This window comes from Paramisgurnus dabryanus, chromosome 10 (assembly GCF_030506205.2).
Source record: "Paramisgurnus dabryanus chromosome 10, PD_genome_1.1, whole genome shotgun sequence".
Lineage (NCBI taxonomy): Eukaryota > Metazoa > Chordata > Actinopteri > Cypriniformes > Cobitidae > Paramisgurnus > Paramisgurnus dabryanus.
In genome coordinates, this window is record NC_133346.1 from 34,548,584 (window position 1) to 34,567,248 (window position 18,665).

General features: G+C 38.2%; 3 long non-coding RNA genes across 3 annotated transcripts; 1 reads left to right on the forward strand and 2 right to left on the reverse strand.

The window, feature by feature from the left end:
- The first annotated feature begins 596 nt into the window (after positions 1–596).
- Positions 597–2,272, forward strand: LOC135718437 (uncharacterized). The gene is made up of 3 exons (XR_010520794.2): positions 597–1,108; positions 1,673–1,809; positions 2,134–2,272. It is a non-coding gene; the product is annotated as an uncharacterized lncRNA (long non-coding RNA).
- LOC135718436 (uncharacterized) lies at positions 2,189–4,039 on the reverse strand. The gene is made up of 5 exons (XR_010520793.2): positions 3,487–4,039; positions 2,852–2,945; positions 2,623–2,753; positions 2,439–2,540; positions 2,189–2,328 (listed from the first exon to the last, which is right to left on the reverse strand). It is a non-coding gene; the product is annotated as an uncharacterized lncRNA (long non-coding RNA).
- Positions 4,040–4,597: 558 nt separating this feature from the next.
- Positions 4,598–7,302, reverse strand: LOC141282871 (uncharacterized). The gene is made up of 5 exons (XR_012337728.1): positions 7,264–7,302; positions 6,986–7,157; positions 5,959–6,387; positions 4,746–4,863; positions 4,598–4,649 (listed from the first exon to the last, which is right to left on the reverse strand). It is a non-coding gene; the product is annotated as an uncharacterized lncRNA (long non-coding RNA).
- Between the last annotated feature and the right edge of the window lie 11,363 nt (positions 7,303–18,665).

Here is an 18,665-nt window from a genome sequence, read left to right on the forward strand (position 1 = left end):
CCTATCATTTTGCATCAGAAGAACCACTGGGTTATATATGGATCACTTTAATGATGAATGGATGCACTTTTGGAACTTCAAAACATTGATGCCCAGTCAATGCCATTATTAAGCATTAAAGAACCAGGACCAGTGGTGGACAATGACTTATTTTCCGAGGGCGCGCAATGCAATGCGAAGCTCATCCCAACATGTTTGTAGCCCGTCATGTGTGTGGTTCGTCATTTTAAAATATGTGTTAGGCGTATCGCATGTGAATCACGTGTCATGTCAAAATAAGTGCCTGCCGCACACACGTCATAATGGTTTATGATAAAAGATAAATGCATTATCTCATGCGTAATCAGAGTTTAATGTTAAGTGAATATGTTGCATGTATTTTGTGAACGTGAGCATCTCTTTTATCATAAACGGTTTTGACGCGTGTGCAGCAGGCACTTCTTTTGACAAGACACGTGATGCACATGGTTTACATGACGCAACAAACACGTATTTTTGAAAACACGAGCAACACACATGACACTGAACACTTATTTTGAATTCGCACCCCTCAGAAGAGCAGTCACGAGCCACCACTGGCCAGGACAGTATTTAAAGAGCACCAATTATGCTAATAAATTAGCACGTTAGCACGTTATTGTAATATCCCATAGTACATACATGTTATTAAAACTTGAACTAATGCACTGTGAGTCTTATAAATTGCTTACATACCTCACCGATTTCTGCATGTCTGGAAAACGCTCGGTTTAGTTCCTGTCTCCGCCTCCCAAAATGTCTAGTGTATTCGGATTGGTCAGATGACTACTCAACTGTTATTGGTCAACTGGGTTCGGCGTGTGTTTGAAAGGTTACGCCCCTGACTACGCGTGGGTTTTCCGGTTCTGACTGAGAGTCACAGGCAACGTAAACAAGCGCTATATTTCTCTATAAACGATGGTGTCTGTACTGCCTTACCACTTCAAGCTCGATCCAGAGAGTTCAGACGGCCGTTACGATGTAAACGATCTCCGTCAATGAACGCGATTGGATTTAACTTTTTTAGGTGTCCTTAGCTCTGCCAGAATGCTAAACGAAGACGAAAATGTGTTGCAAAGACATCCAAAAGGTAATTATAACGTACTACATTACTTTGCAAACTATATGGAAACACCAAATGTAGCACATAGAAGGTTTTATTTGAAAGGATTATAAAACTATTTCACTTATTAACATTATTTTACTATAGTAAACTTTATTATAAAAGACCGCTTACATACTATATTACTGTGCAAACTATATGGAAACACCAAATGTAGCACATAGAAAGTATTTGTTGAAATGATTATAAAACTATTTCACTTATTAACATTATTTTACTATAGTAAACTGTATTATAAAAGACTGTTTACATACTATATCACTGTGCAAACTATATGGAAACACCAAATGTAGCACATAAAGTATTTGTTGAAATGATTATAAAACTATTTCACTTATTAACATTATTTTACTATAGTAAACTTTATTATAAAAGACTGTTACATACTATATTACTGTGCAAACTATATGGAAACACCAAATGTAGCACAAAGAAAGTATTAATTGAAATGAATGTTCTACATTATTTCACTATGGTAAAGTTTATTATGAAAAACTGCTTACTTATAAGTGCTATGTTTTTACTTATTAGGTTTTAAGGAGAATGCAACATGTTCCAGGGCCTCTTACCTGCGTGATTCATCATCCAGGTTTTGCACAAATTGTCTAAATCCCTACACACAGAACATTTATTGTACCGACTATAAGCCTTTGAGGTGCAGGACTACAGTAAGTTTTATTACATTTTTAAACCAATAACACTAAAGTATCATTATAGTAACAAAGTACCCAAAAGAACAAAAGATGCAACTTTAAAGAAACTATAATAGTCAGTCAAAAGTTTTTTTTTATTTATTACAAATATATATTTAAATGTTAAACAATATACAAATAAACATACTTTAGTAACCATATTGTGCTCTTGTTTCAAAAATTGTTCAATTCATTTCTTACAGCTATCTATTCAGATAAATGGCATATCAAAGCTTTGTCAGCTGATGCTATCTAAGACGACACTATAAGGTAATCATCCTGTCGGGTGTTGTTCTCCAGATACGCTTGGAGCTTCCTGATCAGATCGGTCACAATTTTGGCTTTCGACGACCCCTGCACTGAAGATGGCATGCAATCACGTCCTCCTTTGAAGGTCTCTCAAACTGTGATGCCAGGTCCATTGGAATCGGGGTTTCCTTCAGCTTATCTTCAAATACCTCATCAAACACAAGCCTGATCACATCCTCCACATAACTGTAGAAATATTGCAGTCAATAAATCTTTTGTTTTGATAATTTATTTCCCTGCTTCATACATTAAGTTTTTAATTATGAATGTATTTGAAATAAAACATTACTGCTTACGGTATGTCATTTGTGTTTTGGGAACATAGCCTTGTACTTTCCCTCTCCTGCTTTTGTTACGGCTTGGTGACATTGTAATGGATGGCTGCAAGGTACAAATACCTGTAAAATATAAACAAGCAATTAATTTATTGTAAAAGTAAATAGTAACTTTGTTAAATAAAGTAGTAAAATACTTAAATACCTGCACAGCATTCCAATAAATGAGAAAAATTTTTTTTTGCTGCAAATCTGAAATCTCAGGCTACGGACGGCAAAGGCATCCACTGATGATGGTGATGGAAACATTGTGAAACGATGCTACTGCCTGGGTTCCTATTATTATGCAGAGAAAAAAAACTTTGTCATCATCAGTTATACATTTAAGACTGGAAGTGGTTTCATTCGCTAAATACATCATTTGTGTTACACACCTTTGCTCCTCATATGCCAGTCTGACTCCTTGTACTGTGTGTAATGATGTTGCATGTTTGCATACAGTGTAGAAGGATGTGTACAGCTGCGAATCTAGGATATAGACAAATAAAACAAACATGTATTCAGTCAAAAAGACATATTATAACAATAGAGTACAACGACTATAACTCGTTTGACTATTCATTAAAACGTAAATGTATTACATATTACATGGCCCAACATTAGCAACACACATTACGTGTTTACTTCGTTTCAAAATCTAAGAAAGCTTCAAGTAAATACAACAGTAAAATACATATAACTTTAAACAAATCATCTGTACTTAGAGTTTCTTGAGTTTGATCATGAGAACAAATTTTACCGGTAACAGTTTAGCTAGCATTTGTATTTGTATTTATCTTAGCAACTTAGCAAGTTTGTAAACATGTCTAAACCAACATCAATAAAAAAAACGATAGTCTGCATAATTCAACATACACGTGTGTAAATATGGTACGTTGTTTATGAAATACAGTATTACAACACAAAACAATTAGCTTGCAAGCTTAGCTCTACACGCACATTATGTTAATCTCCGGTTACCGGTTACGTAATGTACAGTAAAAGGCAAATAATAAACATGAATACTTACAGTCTGTGATCCAGAAGTGCACAGTAATCCAACTTTCAAGAGGAGACGTCGCGCAAATCCAGCTTCGGTTCATGAGAAGCAGTTATTGTGAAAACTCCGTGAACAACTTCTGACTGGATTTTTCCGGAACCGTATTAAACATGATGTCCTCTGTGGAAGTCCATAATGTGCTATTTTGCCCTCGCATCTAAAGAGACAGCGTCTACTCGAGAGATTTAATCGCTTAAACAATGAAACAAGAGTTTGCAAACAGAGTCAAAGCAGGGACTCACAACCTCCGCCATTTTAGCTCTCTTCTGACTCGGCGCTCCCCACCCCACCCTCGTCTTTGAGGGCGTACCCAAGCAAAGCAGAGAGGGCTGAACTATGATAATGTTGGTCTTATCTACGTCACTAATCCCAGGAAGTAAACTGTTGCCTACAATCCGAGTGTTTTTTGTAGTCCTCGAACGTTAGAGACGATAACTCGCGTCATCGTTTTCTTTGAGGTATGTGCTTTTTGAATATCGTTAGCATGTACTAATGCACACTTACACACAAAAGGATGTTTAAAAACGTGTATCCCATAATAGGTGCTCTTTAATATAACTCTAATTGTGTTTGGCTAAAGAAAGAAAGAAAGATAAACATCTTGGATGATATGGGGTTGAGTAAATAATCCTTCAAAGCTAAAAGTTTATGTAAAAAATTATAATTGTATCATTTACTCACCTTCATGTTGTTATAAACTTGCCAAAAATTCTTTAATCTGATAAATGATGTCAATCATACAGTTGATGGTACCCATTGACTTCCATAATAGGAAAAATACATTTTATTGAAGTAAATGAGCAGCTGTGTACTTAACATCATTAATCAAAATATCTTGTTTTGTGTATATCACAATAAATAAACTCATGCCGGTTAAGAACATAAACAGGGCCTGTGTGATCACTAAAGCACAATGAAAGACATGTAAAGCTATCTTACCTTGAAATAAAATTTGACACGGACTACTGAAAATCTAATGAAGGAAAAAGACAACAAATTATATTTTATGCACAAACGTTAAAAACAACATTGCAGTGTAGTGCTTAGTATAATGCGTTTCAAATAAGTAAATTCAACTTACATTATTTGTATAGTATATATCAGTACAGGGACATGCACAAGTTTGGGCACCCCTGGTAAAAAAATTCTGTTAATGTAAACATTTAAGCGAGGGGAAGATGAAATGATCTCCAAAAGTATCCAAAGTTAAACATGAAACGCACGATTACCACTGTATGTAGTCCAGTGCTGGCATCGTCTGAAGTCCTTGCAAGGGTCGATGTCATCTTTCTATTTGTGTTAGGTCATCTGACAGAAGCAGGATCCAGACTGCAGCTCACATAATTGCTAGTAGAAATAGAAAAGCAAATTGAGAAAATTTGCATGACTGCTGTTCATAGCTTTTTAGGTAGTGGATGGTTGTGATTATTAAGTTATTTATAACCTGAGGCAAAGGTTAGTGAATGCAATTATGTGTATGCTAGACTTAGAGCTGTTGCGTTTGGTCGATAGAATCGGCGGTGTCAATTTCAACGTCGATAATTAGTCAACATAAATATTGTGTCATCACGACAAAAATATAGCCTTTTCCCCTTTGAAATGGCAGATTTAAATGCAGATTAACATTCACAATGAGAAATATCTGCAAACTGGACTGAAGAAGAAATCAGGGGGCTCGTCACTATCAGCTATGAACATTCACCAGCATAACAAAACAGCGTGTAACACAGTGCTTCCCAATCCTGGTCCTCGAGCACCCAATCCCAAAAACTTATTTAAAACACCGGATTCAACTTATCAGCCTCCTTCCAAAATGGTAAACATGTCTCCCTAACAAGCTGATGAGTTAAATAAGGAGACATCTAAAACTTTTTTTCTTATTATTATTATTATTATTTTGCTTATTATCATTGCTTCATAACAATATTATCATCTATATTTCCGTTTAATTTATTATCCATTTATTTACTATATCATTGAGCAGAACAAATCATTGTCACAATTGTTGTTTTTGTTGTCTGTTATGTTTTCGTTGTTTACTACTTAACTATCTGTTGTATGTCTGCACTTATAATAAAAAAAAAAAATTTAAAAAAAAAAAATTTAAAAAAACTTTTTGAGAGGACGTGCTCGAGGACCAGGATTGGGAAGCACTGGTGTAACGCACTGCTTTATGATCTTATCATAAACAAAAAAATACATGTGTGGTTTCTCGAGAGAGAGAAATCACGGATAAGCAAACTACAGATACTACAAAAAACCTACCAAGTGCATGTGTGTGAAAGCACAAACAAATCCAGATAACTATTGGCAGCGTGAATTAACCAAAATCAAATAATCCCGAACAACTCCCGGATGTGTACTCTGTATTTTTTCCATAATATGTGTGTGAAAAGGGCTACAGACATTAACCATTCATTGAAAGCAAGTTGTCCATTGAACCTTAAATGTCCTTGTCAGTATCGGGAAAGCGGTCCTGAAAAAATAATCCTCGTCGTAAGAGATGTACGGCGTACTGTCTCGACTAAACATATGGAGTCCTTCTTTAGGATCTCTGACTGCCGCACTCTGATGTTGTTCACCTGGCGTGTAACACGACAACCGAAATTGTCTTCATTATCCCAGGCACCTGCACAGAAACATTGAGAACACAAGCACCAGGGAAGCAGTGAGTATGCGTCTTACCTACACCTAATGTAGCGTGTACATGCCGGGCGTTGGAGGCCCCGGTGATCCCAACATAGGGGGGAGAATCAGTTATAAGTGGGTATCTCAAAAGCCTGAGGCAATGTGGTGGGAGAAGTGCTGGCTCGTGTCTTCCACTGTCGGTTTGCTGGCATTGGAGAGAATCTCATCTGGATTGATCGCATCCTAGATGTACATGCTCTGCACAGAGAAACAGATGGCTTAGTACCTCTATGTCCTATCACCGATAAAACTAATATGACAGTATGGTTATGTAATGTGTTTAAAATGACAATTTACCTCAGACAAGATATTTGCAAAAGCTTTTCTAACAAACGGGACAGAACAATTAACCATATTATGTTGATCATTTAAACATCAAACAAACACTCACAATGAAATGAAACAACCAAAATTACTATGTTATTGAACTCAATTATATAATCATCGATAATCATCCTCATATTTTTCCTAAAATTTAAATTACCTCAGAATACTTCCAACTGCTCTTCAGAAAAGCAATGGCCATCTGCCTATATTAAGTTCATCGTTTACATAGCAACAAAAACACAATACTGAACAAGTGAAAGGTATTTAGATTGATAAAAATAATGGAAATTATAATCTCTATTAAATAAAACATTTTAGCAAAAATGCATCAAATCTGAATCGCGCTGCTAGTACTACAAACGTTACTATGACTTTATTTGCTGTGCTGTAGTAGACGGAGTGCCTTATACTAACTTTTAAGACTTTTAATATAAGATTTTTGTCGAAAACTTACCTGAACCACGTACGTCTGCGAAGTCAGCTCCCGCATTTTTTCCTTGTTCATGGCAAGACGAGACTGGAGTGGCTTCTCTGGGTTAAGGAATATATCGCCATCTGTTGGTTTGGCATGCTCATGACAATGCTTCATACCGGGGTTTTGCGTGTTCGAGTTGACGTGGAATTGTCTGTTTTTTTATGAAGGAGGGGAACACAAAACAATGATACGTGTAAAACAAGCCAATAATCCCTTATTTGTCATCACTTTCCCGAGTTGCCTTTTCTCTAACTTACTTGAGTATTAACGGCGGCTGGCAACCAGCGTATGTACATACTGCCCCCTCCTGCTTCGGATTAATGGAATTTAGCAGCTGTGTGTCATTAAAAGCAAAGAAAGCGCTGCTATTTTATTTATTTTTACTTGTATTGTTGAGAATTACCCCACTGATTGCTAGTTTTAAAGGCTGTTAACCACTTCAGTACTCTGATTAGGGAGGAATCATCAGATTTCGCTTCCACTTTTATTTATGCAAGTTTCAACCTTGTACACATGCCAGTATACAACTGAGGTAGTTTCTGTAATAAACAAATAAGACATAATAAATAACCTGTCTACATACGGATTCAACCGTATTACAAATGAAACATCATGAACTCTCATATATACACTAAGCAAGGATATAAACTACGGAAAGAAATATAATAGCATAAATCACGTTATGCAGCATTATTATAGCAACAGATAACAAACTGTAGAATACAGGATTATGCCCATAATAAGAAGAACTAAACATATATTGCAGGTATTAGTGTTATAAGCACCCGTGCTAACGCAAGTGTTAGCGCGATTACACTGATAATTATACAGATCACGAAACAGCGGCAAAACTGGCGTAATGCCAGAAATAGTTACGTGCACACAAACATTAATCATTAAACATAGTATAATGATATGAACTTACTGTGTCAAACTTTAACTTGCACTGAAGGATGCTGCACACGAGTGAAAAGCTTGCGAACTCTACGAAAACTCCAGCTAGTATACTTTCGTAACAGAGAATACCACACTTTCTCTAGAAACGTATATGCTTTAAACTATGCACTGCGCATTTCATGTAACCCAACACATTAATGAGATAAGTTACGTACAATAATAGATAAACCATAAAGAATTCGCAACATGTATATTATATTAAAACATTTACATTTACTTAACGGATTCCATTTTTCTTCACTTATTATCATTTACTTAGTTCTTGTACATACTTGATACACCCATGATGTCGCTTTTGCTCTGGTGGGTTGCAAAGGGAGGAGTAACTGGACACGCACCAACAGAGAGAAGCGCGGCATCGGCCTCCGGTATAGTTATCCGACCCAAAGCCGACGTAACAGACAAGCTTGATGAGCGGGAAATACCGTTGACTTGACTGAAGATTTGGCCGATGCCTGGCCGATACTTAGATGTTTCAGATAAGGAGGCCGACGTACGCTCTTGAGCCGACGTCGGGCAGACGTACGTGTGCTGTCTGGGAAGTATGCTTCTACTTGTTGTGTTTTATTTAGAGAGTATTTAATATGTACATTTTAAAAGTATACTTTTAGTGTATGCACAAAATGTACTTAAACACAACTATAATTTGCGCTGCAATGCCTTTTTAAGTGTATTTCTATTAGAATACTTTTCATAGAGATCCCATTCAGAGCGATCTTTAAAACAGACACGGACATGCAGCCGCTTGCCATAGGGCAATACTTCCGGGTTTAAAAAGTTGCGGAAGGGTGCCACCTGGTGGATAATAGCGGTATTGTGGAAAGATGGAAATCTCGTCATTGGCGGGGAAGCGTTTTCTCTTAATTGACGAGATATCTCGTCAATGGCGGTGAAAGAGTTAATACATAATTGAATACGCTTAACTATACTTGATTTGATGAAAATAGTACAAAATGTAAAAAATATACTTAGTACACTTTTTTAAAGTATATTTTTAGTAGAATTATTTTTCACCTGGGATGGTATATAGCCTTAGCCTGGGTGCCAGCCGATCTTAGCCCCGCCCACCACGATTTGAAATACGGGGAAGATCGGTCTGGGGATTCACCGTTGAGGAGCTACTATGCGAATACCAAAACAGGCCGACGAATCAAATTGTGAGGGCGGGCTTTATACGATGATGGACAGATGATCAACAGTAACGTATCAACCACGTCACCAAAGAGCGCGTGTGTTCAATCTGTTTACAATGAAATGGCTGCCGCTGGTGAATTCAGATGTGTGGATTCTGACATTGAGTCTGTTCTAAAAGATATCGACAGAGCATTGATTTAAAAAGAGGAACAGAGAAACGCAAAGGCATTTGTTTATGTTTTCGCCATCCTTCCTATGGAGGACAAAGTTAAAGAAGCAACTGAAATGGGTATCACAGCGATGCAACTCGGCGTGCACGACGAGATGGATATAATTAGCGGTCGTTGCCAGCTTCTTTTCGGAAGCCTGGAATCGTGACTGCTGAATAAGTGGAGGGACATGCTAGGCTCCGATATTTTTCAAGCCAACGTAATGGGTAGCTATCGCTGGGATGAAGTTCAAATGGTAAGAGATAGTCTTACTGTATGACTTAGTAAATACTTAATGTTGTGATATAAATGAAATGTTGTAAACATAGTAGGTGTTGATGTACCTTCGCTAACTCAGACTTAGTATAATTACAATGATTTTAGTATCATTGTAGCGAAATTACTAGCAGTTCGGTCAGGCTGCTAAAGACGCCATTTCAACATCACACACTCTGTTGCTCTGATTGGTCGTATGTCTATCCAATTGAGTGCAGAGGCATTTTTCGGTTGAGACACGCCTCATAATTTTAGCTCAATGGAGCGGTATCAGACTCAAATTCTGACTAGAATTGAGTATGACAACGTCAGGCTAATATAGCCTAGCAAAAGACAGAAATAGCTTACAGCCAGAGTTGAACTCTCCCCAAAAGCCGTGTAGGCAAGATACATGCCAGATAGGGACTTCCTTGACTTCTGAGAACCTTGTGGGCTGGTAAGAAGCAAAGGCATCCCAACACTGCAGAAGGATAAGGGCCTGCCAGGGCTTGGTTCTTTCACAGTTGACTGTGGCACTTTGAAAATGTGAGGTTCCACTTCAACACCTCCAACAGCCTGCAATACAGCACAAATCACAAATATTCAATGTAATACCATTATTCATTGTTTTTAAATGTATGCCAAACACTTACAACTAGCCAGCATTAGTTTTTGGAAGTCACACAGGGGTATTTGACAGAGAAAGCACAAAGTACATTAGCACCACAATGTATATGAGATATACAAATTATATGCTATTCTGGCAATTCCTTATTGTTACGTCTATGGCTAATGCTAAAATGTTTTGGAACTTGCATACTGTGAATGATAGCCTACGTGAATCATTACGTTTTCATCATGAAAGTTCCACAGCCAAAAAATAGTAAACGCACAAAATCATGTAGCAAATTTTTTTCATGTAGGCTAGGGTTAGTGTTAGGCTTATGATGTTATGAACATGAAAGGTTATGAACATAACAAATACGTTAATTTTCCACCTGTTACAAATGTTACATTACAAAAATGTCAAGCCTACCCCAAGTTCTTCCAACTCTGTCGTCCCAGGACGTAATGTGGGAACCGCTGTATTTCTCAGTAGGGGTGGGCAAAAAAAAATCGATTCTTAGATGAATCGCGATTCGGACGTGGGCCGATTCTGAATCGATTCACAAATGTCAAGAATCGATTCTTAAATGTTAGTTCACAAAATAACGTCACGTTATCAGAACCAAAAGGCGGAACTCAACTGGGGGAGCGGTGATGCACACGGACAACTTAAGAGAGCGCGCACTGTACGAGCGCATAGCGGAGCTTACAAGAGCAAGAGAGAAAGAACACTTTAAATGCTTGTAGGACTATACTGCATATATCTCTACATTGAATTTAGGGCTGTCACCATTACTCTATTCTTTTTGAGGAGTTTTAAAAAAAATCCTTGAGTACATGTCGAGTACTCCTTAAAATAGCGGAGATGCGGTTTAGTGAAACTAACAGTATTAGAAGCATACAAATCAGCGCTACGCTGCCTCTCTCTCCCTCTCGTTTGCTCGCTCACACACAACGTGTGTGTGAATCAGCAACTGCGTGAGGCAAGAATGCGCATCCATGTGAATTTTGGAAGTTAAAGACGACTGAACTGCAGTGGCGTGGAAAAACACATTTGAGAAGAAAGGCGCAGCAACTCAAAAAGACCTGCATGTTTCACAATAACTCCAAAAGACCATACGTGACAATGGTCGCCCTAGTTGCATTAAAGTACAGTATATGACAGTTCAGAGACTAGCAAAAGCACAAACATTAACCTGGCTTTGAAAGCAATGCGACGTAATGACATCACAGATATGCAAATTAGTACGTCAAGAATCGATTCTGAATCGAATCGGGACCCTAAGAATCGATTCTGAATTGATTCATGAGGGTCCAAGCGATTCCCACCCCTATTTCTCAGCGGAAATATCTTTTTGGGCGATTTCGTTTGACCTCCAGCGAAGTCCTCATTAGTGAAATGTAGACCGCAGATACGGTGATCAGCTTTCTGCAGAACCTCAACAGGTGTGCTCACATCCAACCCCAGAAATTCCAGCCACAACTTTAGCCTTTTTGGATTGTTCAACGGAAGTCTGTGACAACTTGTTTTACCATGAATTTTCCCGCAATTTTTAACTTTTCTGTGTATTCAGTGGTGGTTTGCTTGCAATTGGCAAAGGTGGATTATCGCCACCAACTGGGCTGGAGTGTCTATTATTCAAGCTCGCAGCGGAAGAATGTACAGGTGTGAGGGGTTTGGAAAACTGGTCCACAAGTTTTCAACGAATGCTAAAACACCTGTTGGAAAGCGTTTTTTGCAACAATTTTTGTGTGAGCATATCAGTGAACACCCCTGACCACTCTGTGAGTTTCACGTCTTTGTAAACGAAAGTTTAATGCATTTTAGGAAGGATTGTTCCAGTCACCTATGAAGCCATTGTGTGGGTGGGGGGGTGCTACCACAGAAACCGAAAATGCTCGGGACAGCGTCATATGTCCAAATTTCCGTCAAAACCATTCTATTTCATCATAAAAAATCTGAAAACAGGGCTTTAAGTCTAAAATACCGACCTTGTCCTTCAAAACTTGCGACATCTGTGGCGGCAATGTGCTGTGTGATAAAACTGCACATTTTAGAGTGGCCTTTTATTGTGGTCACCCTAAGGCACACCTGTGCAATAATCATGCTGTCTAATCAGCATCTTGATATGCCACACCTGTGAGATGGATGGATTATCTCAGCAAAGGAGAAGTGCTCACTAACACAGATTTGTGAACAATATTTGAAAGATATAGGCCTTTTGTGTACATAGAAAAAAGTTGTACATCTTTGAGTTCAGCTCATAATAAATGGGGGCAAAAACACAAGTGTTGCGTTTATATTTTTGTTCAGTGTAGTTATTTTCAACACCGTGCTTTCTGTGAATTATACCTGCAGCTCAAAACAATTGTATGCATTTATATTTTGGTTCAGTGTAAATTATAAATGGTCAGATATTAGTTAAATGTTTTTGCTTAGGGCCCCCGTTGCCGAGTGGTTTAAATCATCTGCCACTGGGTCCTATGAGTCACAGTTACACTTGCCGATTGTGGATTACGGGTTTCATAGAGTCGCCCTTATTGGCCCAGCTGTGTCTGGAGGGAGGAGGTAATCAGATGGGGGCTTTCTTTGCGACAAAATTATTACCCAGGTCTGTGATGAGTCAGTCCAACTTTCCTGACTAAGGAGGGGATGTAATCTAATAGACCAGGTGCTTAAATCTAGAAGAAAGTCTGTGGCAAACCACAACTCTCCTTAAACTTTTAAAATATTTAAAGTACCGAATGGCAACATGTTTGTTATCATTCATTTGCGAATGTTCAATGTTTACTGCTCTTGAACGCTTTCAAAGTTATGGGCACAATATTGTTTTTTAAATCAACCTTTTTTTGTCGGTTGTATTTGATTCATATCATTAAATAAAACGAAAGGTTAGAGCAACGTTTTTTTGTCTAATGTATTATCTCATGAAAAACTGGTTTAATGTTTAATTGTCTTAAGCAACACCAAAGAGGTTTTTTTTTTACCTTAAAGGGGCGGTGAATGTGTCGATTTTATTGTTTTATACTGTTGCCTGATGTCTACTTCTGATGTCCGCGTGGTTTTTACATTCAAAAACATCAAAAACAATAAGTGATAGGCTATTTTGTAACATGGATTAGTGGCTCTCTGGAGAAATGGTTCGTTTGAAGGGGCGGGCCGCATTGAAGACCTGGACGTAAACACCCACTGCTATGATTGGACGGCTTCTTTCCCCGTCATTACATGTGGGCAAATGTTTTAAAAACATTAATGTGATAAAAATAGCAGCCGAACACAAATATGTTTGAGCCACAAAAGATTCTGGGTGCTAAATATGATACACATAAATGACAATACGTATATTAAAGTAGAACCAAAACTCGACGTGACTAAATTACCGTATACAACACAGTAAGCGCGCATCAGAATCTAAACTGCGGCTAATAAATCCTTATCAATAACTTTGTATATTTCGATTGTGCTTGTGAAGTTGCTTTTACATTCACGTAATGTTAAATACCACAGTTATATGATAAAAAATAAGCTTTGTTGAGTGTTTGACCTTTCAAACGTAACTCGCCTAAATTACCGTATACAACACAGTAAACGGGCATCAGAATCTAAACTGCGGCTGATAATCCTTCCTTATAACTATTTTTGTATATTTCTACCTTTAAATTACAGTCGTATTGTTAAGTGTTGTACCTTTATTAATCGTTTAATGTTTTTAGTAAATTAAAACAGTCAAACAAACGTGTTTAGACACGGATGTTACAACAGGACATATCAAGCAATCTCTTTTAACAAAGCAATAGTGAAACGCAGTAACTTAAATAAAGTAAAATGTCTTACTGTGTATAATGCTGTGTCATTGTTGTCAGATCCAATATAAGTGGTGCTTTTAATCACAGTCTCTCTGCAAATCCAGCATCGACTTCTTTACAAATGAATCCGTGTACACAAAGTTAACAAACACTCCCCACACGAGCTGGAACTTCTTAAAAAGCAAACTTTTTCCACGCATTTAATGTTATGTTCCAAGCATCCGAATTAAAGTATTTAGCTTCTGTGTTGTTCCCACGCGGTTCTTCCACAACCGAAAATGCGTTTCCAGTCTATCATAACAGATCACCGCGTCAAAATAAAAGTCTCTCAGAATTTTTTATTTATTTAAAAGTCATTTTGGTTACATTTGTCAATCTTTAAAGACATATTTACTTGTTGAAACACACGTGTCACGCAAAGCTGTGGGCGGGGCTACAAAAGTGGTCCTTGTATTTGGCTATGGGGCGGTGCTTCAATTCTACTTTGACGTCATAGATTTCCGAATTCCACACTGGCTTGTTTTACTGGCTTGGTGCCAAAAAACTGTTATATTTCAGTAGCACGGACGTTTTCAGTTCTGAAACTTGCAGGATGTTCATTTAAGTATGATGACCTCTTATATAACAAATTATCAAGTTAAAATTGAGTATTTGATTCACCGCTCCTTTAAATCATCCACTCGAAACAGGGTGAACGGAACTTTTACATTCGCTTTGCAGCCCTCTATCGGCCAAAACTGCACTAAAGCAGTTTCCAACCGTCGGGTCGCGGTCTTGTAGTTTGAGTGAAAACTACAAAAACTTGCTTTACGGCAGACCTACATTCCAATCAGAGCCAGCTTTGCTGCAGTAGGCTAAATTATTTACGACAGTGGTAATGGACAGTTCCGCTTCCAACCTATAGGGGGAGCAAAGAACAAAAACTCTTTAGTGTTGCTTTAACATGGAAATGTTATACATTAACTACACATACTTGCTTGTGATTTCACAGTCATCGGGTCCTGGAAAGTACTAAAAATAAGATAAGTGGTGCTGTTAAATTTTTAAATGTTTTAACATGTTCTGATCTTGCCTGGTTTTAAACAAAGCATAAACATCTAGAGAGAAATTTCCCACAAAATAGGATGTATAAACCTGTAAACATACATTAATATGTATGTATGAGAGGCATAGATCCAAAAACATCTTCATATCAACTCAAATGCTGTATACTTTATGTTCAAGTGATACTGTGAAGTAAAGGATATAGATTTTTATTCAACTGAAAGAATATGTGCAAAGGGCCCTACAACTACTGAATAGTAAAGGCATGGCCTCACGAAGTATGTAAAACCTGAAGTGTGTGTAGGTGGACCCACAAGGAAGGAAAACCAGTTTGGGATCCCACTATATATATATATATATATATATATATATATATATATATATATATATATATATATATATATATATAAATAATTTTTTTTTGGACCTTGGTGAAATTTAATTCAGGACCACTACCATCCAGAGAAGACGAGGTGCTCAAAGAGAAGCTTCTGTCATCCAGTGGGACAATGACTACAAACCAGAGTCTGGGGCCAAGTCCATTACTGCGTATTCTGTGAAAAAGCTCAATTGAAGATCGCTAGACATCTAGAATTAAAACATAGTATGGAACATGACGTCGCCTATGCTGTTAGTTTCCCAGTTGGCTCAAAACAAAGGAAGATTCTGATAGAAGGCCTTCTGAATAAGGGTCACTGGCAACACAATCACAAGGTTTTCAAGGAAGGAAATGGTGAAATTGTAGTATGGAAATGGCCATCTGTGAAGGCAGACATAAAGAGCTACCTACCATGTCAACACTGTTATGCAATGTTCAAGAGGACTGAACTCTGGAGACATGAGAAGTCACATAGAGAACTGAAAGAGAAAAGACAGAAAGGCAAAAGAGTACAAAAATCTCCCTTACATCTCCTTCCACTCAAATCAGGCCAAGTTGTACAAAAGATCATCCACTCTATGCAGCAAGATCATGTAACCTCTCACATCAGAAGTGATAAGATGATTTGGGCTTATGAAGATGCATTATTTGCAAAAAAAAAAGGGCCGTGAAGAATCTCAGCACAGATACATTGCACAAAAGCTGAGAGAACTAGGATGGTTTATGTTGGTGGCCAAGGTGATTGATAAGCGTGCCAAAATTCTTAAAGACATTTGTGATCCAGCACATTTTAAGCTGGCAATTGAAGCAGCCAGACACGTGTCAAACTATGATGTAAACAAGAAGAAATATGGAAAGCCATCTACAGCTGTTAAAATTAGGTTTTCACTCAAAGGGGCCACTGAAGCCTGAATAGGCCACTTCTTGATGGACTCTAATGTCAAAACTGAAAAGAAGGCCAAAAAGTTCAAGGAGTTGCTGGAGAACTCATGGTCCATTCATGTGTCGACTTATGCTCATAGCTCATTTGAGCAACGGCGTTGTGGCAAAGAAGACACTGTACCTCTGACAGAGGATGTTGTCACTCTCCAGAACTACCTGAGGAAAGTTGAGGATGAGGCAAAGGCAGAGTTAACAGAGCGCATGAGTACTACAGCATACAGGAAGTTAAGTAAGAGCCTTTTTGAACACATAATTGTGTTCAATAAGAAGCGTAAAGGAGAAGCACCACATTTAACCCTTGAGACATATCTAAAACCAGACACCCACCGGTCCTGTTAATAAGGACATTTTTGAGACACTATCGCCTGTGGAAAAACAAATGAGTCAAAGACTGACACGTTTGGTGACACGCGAAAAGAGATGCAGAAATGTGCCCATCCTTCTTCTTGAGCAGACAAAAGCTTTGTTTGACTTCCTGATTGAAAAATGGGGGGAAGGTGGCATACTTGAGGAGAACCCCTTTCTGTTTACCAGGCTTAGCACAACAACCAATCTTCGTGGGTGTGACTGCCTCAGAAGAGAGCAAGGTCAAAAACCCAGAACAGGCGAGATCAACAAGAGCCAGCAAGGGTAAAGTCATAGCAGCATGACACAATAAATTAGTGATTTAAATAAGAATTTTAATTGTATACAATTGTATTAACATTTAAATATATTAGGAAATGTGATGCAATTTAAAGAAATCTGTAAAAAAAAATGGATTCAAAAAGAAAAACAAACTGGTTCAGCAAAGAAAGTGTTCTTCTAGCACAGTCAGTCCTTAAAGGTAAACTTTACCCGTTAGAACATTAATCTTTGTTGAAAGTGTGTCATATTTGTAGTTGAAATGTAACATAAATTTAGAATTTGGTGCCTATTTGACAGAGAAAAGACAAAACGTAACTTTAGGGCATATGGAAAACAACAACTCCCACAATGCAAAGCTCTGCAAACCACTCCCATTAACCTAGAAAACTGCTCAGCTGTATGCTATTGTGTACATACATGCCACGTTAGAATTACAAAGAAAATTGAAACACTCACTTTATAGTAAGATAAAATATGTATCCAAGACGCCGCTGTCCATATACGGTACAAAGCTTGGGTGGTTGGTTCACCACTCAAACCAATTGTATTGCAGGCATTACTCAGTTTCTTATTTATTTTTGAGAGTGCTTGGCCAAATGTATAAAAATTCCCAAAGAAGAAAAGGCCGCACCCTGCACACAAACGCGTCCACCGCACAACGTGTTTACTCCACAGACGTGCCTTTGCTCAGTGCCTTCCTCAGAGTGCTTGTGAGCCGAAACGCGTCTGTGAAACAAACATGCCATGCAACAAACACGCCTGTACGCAAAGTACCTTTCTTTCACAGGACCATTCACCACACAAACGTCCACATGCTGATCTGATGCAGAAATTTCGTCCAGAAGGCGCACAGTGAGAGTACAGGCACTACTACTCCGTCCGAGCTTGAGCCAGTCAGGCCTCCTCCCGCAGCCTCCTCCTCCTCCTGATTATCTTCTGCAATTGTTGTAACACGAAGCCTGGCTTGCTCTACAGCGCCTGTTAGCTTAGCTTCCAAAAAGAAGTGTATGTTTGTTTATTTTTGGAAGTCCCACCAAGTGATCTGTAATAGGTCTGTAGTGTGAGTGGGTCCCACCCATAGCCCCCCATTAGAAAAGTAAGGATGGAGTGTTTTTAGTCTTACACCCACCACAAAGACATAGCAGTGATGCACAACCATTCAAAAGCATGACTGGGTTTCTAACGATGAAAAGCTTAATTCAAATGGGTGACGTGTCCCTTTAAATGGAGGGATGTGATGAGTGGAAAATTTTGTCAGATTTTAATGGTTACAGTACGTCTGTCTAGGGGAAACGGTGCAAAATGAAAGGCATCCCTGCTGAAAAAACAGCATAGACCAGCATCATTCCCATGCTGGTTGGGTGTTTGTTTAGCTGGTCACAGCATACCAGCACAAAAACACAACATATGCTGGTCTTGCGAGTATGACCAGCATGGGATTCTTGTCTTGCTGGTATGCTGTTTTTTCAGCAGGGATTCCAAACTCGGAGTCTTAAAACAGGCAATTAAGATAAATACCTAAGTTCTCTAAACACACTCAGGTTCTACAATAAACAGCCAAACACTCTGCTCAAAACAAAAGATCTCTCTGTAGAGGAAGTGATGACCTTTTAAAGTATTATGCATCAATTAGGATATGGCATCAATCAGCATGCAGGAACCAATCAGGATGCTGTTCCTAGACAGACATACACAGACA